The following is a 7,106-nucleotide window of genomic DNA, read 5'->3' on the forward strand; positions in this document are numbered from 1 at the left end:
AAGAAGCCACTAAATTAACAGCTGCACTTCCTGCAGCACCTGGGGCTCTGCCTCCCCTGAGCCCCTGCCACCTCCCTTCCGGCTTCCCAGGTCAATTACCAGAGTCAGGGGATGTTGGATGTTCTTCAGGTCTCATCTCGAGGGGACTGGAGACCAGGAAAACTGGCTCAGAGAGGCAACCCTGGGGGTAGGAGGAGGGGAGGAGGAGTGGTTCCTAAGGGAAACTGTCATTTGATTGGCTGTTTTTCTCTCCTTCTTTGAGTGTTGGCTCACAGCAAGTCTGTGACACCCTGTGACTACCCAAGTGTGAGCCTTGTAGAGCTCAGCGATGCAATGGGTTGGGCTAGGGCTGCTCAAAGAGGCCTCAGAATCCTTCTGGGCTTCTCCGGTGCCGGCAGCCCCAGAGGGGCTGCGGGAGTTGCAGCCTGAGCAGCTGTCATTGCCATCAAGCCCTGATGGGGTCCAGCGCAGCCTCGTGGGAGAGATCACCAAGTGTTTTGAGCAAAAGGGATTCTCCTCACTGCTATGAAATCAATTCAGGCTTCTGAAGACCTTCTCAAGGAACACCACATTGACCTGAAGGACCGTCCATTCCTTGCCGGCCTGGTGAAGTACATTCAATCAGGGCCTGTGGTTGCCATGGTCTGGGAGGGGTTGAATGTGGTGAAGACAGGACAAGTGATGCTCAGGGAGACCAACCCTGCAGACTCCAAACCTGGGACCATCCGTGGGACTTTTGCATCCAGGTTGGCAGTGATTCCGTGCAAAGTGCAGAGAAGAAGATTGGCTTATGGTTTCAGCCTGAAGAGCTGGTAGATTAGAAGAGCTGGGCTTAGAACCCGATCCATGAGTGACAAGAGAACCAACCTCAGTTCTTTGCCCATTCCACTCCCTCTCCCTCCCTTGAGCAGTGGGCCAGGCTCTAGCAAATTTAGCTATTTTTGAGAACTTCCTTATAATCTGGAGGGGAACTCTTGGAGCTGGATATGCTCCCTATAGAGTATTATGTTTTATCGCCCCCTCTCCCCCCAGAAAAAAGAATCTTCTGGGCTCAGCTTAGACCTTGGAGGCCTTTGTGAATTCAGTAAAGAGAGCTAACTTCTGCGGGCGGTGGCTGCCATAGGACAGAAGCAGCGAACCTCAGCAAAGAGGTGGGAGAGACTCTGGAGAAACCTCTTTAGAAGACGGATGCTTGAGGGGCGCCTGGGTGGCGCAGTCGGTTAAGCGTCCGACTTCAGCCAGGTCACGATCTCGCGGTCCGTGAGTTCGAGCCCCGCGTCGGGCTCTGGGCTGATGGCTCGGAGCCTGGAGCCTGTTTCCGATTCTGTGTCTCCCTCTGTCTCTGCCCCTCCCCCGTTCATGCTCTGTCTCTCTCTGTCCCAAAAATAAATAAACGTTGAAAAAAAAAATTTAGAAGACGGATGCTTGAAAAGGGTTCATGTTTGGACCTAGCTGGGAGACTGAGCCCTTAGAGGCTCAAGTGTGCCGAGAATCTTCCACAGAAACTGATCTAGACACTGGGTCCCAGGCCCGGGCCAGGGAGTCACATTGCCGGGGGGACCGGGTTGGGGGACATTCTGCATTGTACCAAAGATTCCAAGTGATTTTTGTCTAAATTTAAAAATATATATATGTGTGTATATAATGAAAATCTACAAACAGACAGAAAAGTGGTATACCCACCTTCTAGACTGTCATTTCAATTTAACTCTATTTGCTTCATCACATACCCGTTCCACCCACCCACCCATCCTTCTTTCCCCCCAACAATTCGTTCTTTTTTGAGGCATTTCAAAGAAGTTGCAGACATCAGTATACTTCCTGTAAATACTTCAGCATGCACTTCATTAAAAGGGGATCAGTATTGATTTACAAGTTTTTACTTTTGAGAGGAGATTTACATAAAATGAAATGCCTCAATCTTAAGCATACATTTGCTACATGTTACCAAATGCATTTACCTGTGTAACCCAAATCCCTATCAAGATATGGAATGTTACCAACATGCCAAAAAGTTCCCCCTTCCTACTCAATCCCTGCCCTACTCAATCCCTGCCCTACTCAATCCCTTCCTACTCAATGCCCCTTCCGACTCAATCCCTGCCCTCACTTCATCCCCCACCCCCACCCCAGAGGTACAACTAACCTAATTTTTTTCCATCATAGATTGTTTGCTTGTTTTGGGACTTTATATAATTGAAAGCATATAGCGTATACTATTTTGTGTAAAGCTTCTTCTGTTCAATGTAATGTTTTTGAGATTTATCCATATTGGTGCAGTTTGTTCCTTTTCATTGCTGAATAATATTGTATTGTATGAACATACTACAGTTTCTTTATCCATTTTCCAACTGATGGGAATAACTAGTATGGCGATGGTGTTGTGGAGAAGTTCAGGACAGAGGAAATGCCCATGATATCCTATTAACAAACATTTCAGGGGGCACCTGGGTGGCTCAGTTGGTTAAGCGGCCAGGTTATAAGCAGCTCAGGTTATGATCTCGTGGTTCATGAGTCTGAACCCCCTGTTGGGCTCTGTGTGGACAGCTCAGATCCTGGAGCCTGCTTCAGATTCTGTGTTTCTGTCTCTCTCTACCCCTCCCCTGCTCATGCTCCGTCTCTCTCTCTCTCTCTCTCTCTCTCTCTCTCTCAAAAATAAATTTAAAAACAGTAAAAATTTAAAAAAAAGAAAAAAATTTCAGGATACAAAGTTTATATGCAATATGATCACAACTGTGTGAAGAAAATAATTCATAAAAATACGCTAAAATATTAACAGTGGGTTTTCTGTGCTCTAAATTTTTAAAATTCATTTAATTTTATTTATTTTTATAAATAATTATAGATTTGGAAGAAGCTATCAAGGTGGTACAAAGAAGTCCCATACACTTCATCCACTGTCCTCGATGGTTACATCTTACATGACTTAGTACAATATTAAAACCAGAAAAATGTCCTTGCTATAAAGTGTGTGTATAGTTCTGCATCATTTATTCACACATGTAAATTCGTATAACCACCACATGCAAGGTACAGAATTGTTTCATCACCTCAAAGATGCAACCCTTTATAGCCACACCCATCTCCTCTCCCACCATCCCTAAGCCTTTGCAACCATTAATCTGTTCTCCATCTCTATAATTTTGGCATTTTGGAATGTTACATAACTGGAATCATATAGTGTGTGGCTTTTTGAGATTGGCTTTTTTCACTCAGCATAATGTCCTGGAGACCCATCAAAGTTGTTAGGTGTATCTGTAGTTCATTCCTTTTAATTGCTGAGTAGTATTCATTCAATGGTATAAGTAATTCTGCTCACCTGCTTTTCAAATTTCCTACTGAGTATGAAATATTTTAATTCTCAGGAAAAAGGAAAAGTACTGATAAGCAGGGGCAATGCATAGAGAAGCAGTTCATGCCTTCAAGGGAATGTTGTGTTGAATTAAATAATAGAATTTTAGACTTAGAGTGCCCTTGAAAGTCACCTGGGTAAATTTTTCACTTTGCAGGAGTTTTCCCTGCAATATCCTGACAGGTTGCTGTGCAGCCTCTGTGTGGATACTCCTAGTGATGGGGAACTCACTATCAAATAAAGCAGCTCCTTCAATTGATAACAAGATATGCCTTTCTTCCTGGAGTTTGGGCATGACTGAGAGAAGATCTTCTGTCATAGGTTGTTTTTATCCTGCCTGGGCTCTCTTTCCTATCTCCCCTAACCAAGCCCAAACAGTGAGCAAAGCCTGCAGAGCCTGAGCAAGCTATTGGATATGCTAAGTCCAGGAATGACCTCTCTGGGGAGATTTCAGTATTCACTGGCTTAGAAAAATAAGAGCTGCAGACCTTTTAAAATGGAATGAAATTCTGCATGAGTGCGCGCGCACACACACACACACACACACACACACAGAGATACCCATGGTCCTCTGGGAATAGTCTCCTTTCTGCCTTGAAGGTTGCCCCCCAGAAGGCACTGAACCACTAATCCAAGAGGAAAGGTCTCAGATTCTCTCCTTCTTCCAGTCCCCAGGATCAGACCTGAGATCAATTTCTTTCCCTTCCGCTTTCCTTGAGAGCAGACTCTGATCTGTCCATGGTTCTGATTGTTAATGTATTTCACTTGAGGGCAAGACATGGGTTCTTTCGTTCCTTCACGATAACTAATATACACTGAGCACTTATTATGCCCCAGGGACTGTGATGTCCTTACATTCAGCCTCTTTTTATTGTGGTCTTCCAGACATAAGGAAAAAGAGCACAGATCATAAACATACAACACAATGAATTTTCATACAGCGAATATATTCATGTAACCAAAACAAAGATCTAGAAACAGAACATTATGAGATTAGTTTTTTCCTACTTTTGAACTTTACATAAATGGATCATACAAATTGTCTTCTCTTTTGTGTCTGGCTTCTATTATGCTTGGGAAGTTTATTCATATTCTAGATAGTTGTAGTTTGTTCATTCTTGTTGTCATGTAGCGTTACCTTGTGTAAGACATTATGCAATTTATTCGTTCCGCTGCTGATGGGGTATTTGAGTTGTTTCCAGTTTTATGCCATTATGAATATTGCTGATATAAACACTCTTGTTCATATCTTTTGGTGAACATATGCTTTTCTATAACGTATAAGATATTAGATACACATGTATAGAGGAGTATGTATACACATACACACACATACATCGGGTGGACTGCAGCAGGTTTTTAAATTCCCGTTTTCAGATGAGAAAACTGAGGCTTGAAGAAGTTGAGCCAGGAAGTAGTGGAGCTGGGCTGCAAATCCCATCCTGTCTGGCATTGGAGCTCAAGCTCTCTATCCGTCATCTTTTACTGCCTCCTGGCACACAGGCCATTTAGAGGTACTCATGATGTGCCAGACTGGTTGCTGCCACTGAGGGAAATAAAAAAAGAGAGGAATGCACACTCTAGAAGGAAAATGATGAATATTGGTAAGGCACATGGGTGTGACAAGAAGTCTAAGGAAAAGGGGGTCATTTGTATCCTGGAAGATCACAGGAGGCTTCCTAAAGGAAAAAGCATCTAAAGAGAAAAGATGGGGGGAAGCTTCTGGGCGTGCCAGGGTGAAGGGAAGGAGTGCCAGGCTGAGAGAGTCTGAGGGCACAGGAAGAGTAAGTCCTCATATAATCGTAGCCACAAGGGCCCTCAGAGATCACCTTGTCCAGTCACCATTGTCCACTCACCGATTTTTGCATTGCTGGATTCCAAATTTATATAGCCAGTCTTGACCATCCCTCTGATCTCCAAACTCTTTTCTTTTTAGTTGGGTGACAAATCTGCATTTCAGATTTAACATTGCCAAGACAGGGCTCCCAACCCTGTCCACTCACACTCACTCCAAACTGCTCCTCTTCCAATCTTTCTTGCTCTTAGGAACTACCAGCCACCAATTACTCAGGCTCCAGACCACAGCATCATCCTTCCTTCCTTCCTTTCCCATACCCAACCCATGAGCACTCCCCCTCAGCTGTATCTACCAAGCACATCCTGAATCTGGTCTCTCCTTACCACCTCCCCGCGACCCCTCTGGTCACGACTGTCACCATCACTCACCTGGACAACTGCAACAACATCCTCCCTGCTCTCCTGTTTCCGTGTTCTTCCCGAAGGCCACAAGGAGAAGCCTACTTTGCCTCTTCCAGCTTCTGGTGGCTCCAGATGTTCATTGGCTTGGGACTTCCTAACTCCAATCTCTACTCTGTCTTCACATGGCCTTCTTCCCTGCATCTTCTCTCCCTATTATTGGTGACTTCCTCTTATTTTTTTAGGGCCAACCTGGATGATCCACGATGATCTCATCTTAAGACCCTTCACTTAATTACATCTGCAAAGATCCTTTTTCCAGATAAGGTCACATGCATAGCTCCTGGGTGGACATACCTTTTAGGGAGCCAAAAGGTACTGTACAACCCAGTGCAGAGGTGAAACTCAAAAGAAAAAAAAAGCTGAAAGAGTGTAAACTGAGTTTAAACTTTAGTCCTCCAGTGAGCGATTCCTTTTCAAAGCATAGAAGACTCCTGCCCTGCACATGCTTGCTATTTCAGCACTGACTGTCCACGCATCACTTCAAAGGTCATTGTGAGGAGGGAGTGTCTGCATTGTGCTCGCTGCAAGGCTAATTCGGGGCTATGAGTCTAGCCAGGGGCATTGCTGCAACCCCAAACCCATCAGATCCTCTCTGCTCCTTACTGGGGGGGGGGTGGTATTGCCACTACGATTTAGGGGCCAAAATAGTTTCTTTCTAGAAAATGACCTTTCCAAAGAGAGTCACCTGCTATGCAGATAGTGAAAGGAAAAAGAAGGGTGCCTGGGTGGCTCAGTTGGCTAAGTATCTGACTTGGCATCAGGTCATGATGTCGTGGTTCAAGAGTTTGAGCCCCGCGTCAGGCTCTGTGCTGACGTGAGCCTGGAGCCTGCAGCCTGCTTCACATTCTATGTTTCCCTCTCTGCCCCTCCCCTGCTCTCTCTCTCTCTTTCCCTCCCTCTCTCTCAAAAATAAATTTAAAAATTAAAAAAAAAAAGAAAGGAAAAAGAAGGGGTCCAAGGATGGCACGCAGCCTCTAAGATGAATGTTCCCTCAATGGTCTCCCCTCCTGGTTTTTATGTCTACGTGTCGTCCCCTCCCCCTCAAGCATGGCCTGGATCTAGTGACTTCCCTCTACTAAATACAATACAGTAAGAATGTCAGGATGTTATTTCCGAAATTAGGTCACAAAAGACTGTGGCTTCTGTACTGCTCAGCTTTCCTCACTCTCTAGCTTCCTTGCTTCTAGGGAAGCCAGCTTCCATATCAAGCCGCCCTGTGGGAGGCCCATGTGGCGAGGAACTGATCTCTCTAGCCAACAGCCTACAAGAACCTGAGGTCCAGCAGCCCTCAGAGAACTAAAGCCCGCCAACAACCTTGTGAGCAAGCTTGGAAGTGGACCTTCCAAGGCCGGCAGACAAGCCACAGGAATGAGCTTCGAACCTGATCTCCTCCACCCCCAGCTGAACCTTCCCATGTTGCAGCCTCAGCCAACGCTTTGATTGGGGCCTGTGGGAGACCCTGAGCCCCAGGCCCCCAGCTACGCCGTGCCCACAG

General features: G+C 45.6%; 1 pseudogene; it reads left to right on the forward strand.

Moving 5' to 3' along the window:
* The first annotated feature begins 328 nt into the window (after window positions 1–328).
* On the forward strand, window positions 329–854 carry LOC124506110 (nucleoside diphosphate kinase A-like; annotated as a pseudogene).
* The last annotated feature ends 6,252 nt before the right edge of the window (window positions 855–7,106 follow it).

The sequence above is a fragment of the Lynx rufus genome, unplaced genomic scaffold (assembly GCF_022079265.1).
Source record: "Lynx rufus isolate CCGP_SWC_20201006 ecotype Redwood Valley unplaced genomic scaffold, mLynRuf1.p SCAF_9, whole genome shotgun sequence".
NCBI classification, from domain to species: domain Eukaryota; kingdom Metazoa; phylum Chordata; class Mammalia; order Carnivora; family Felidae; genus Lynx; species Lynx rufus.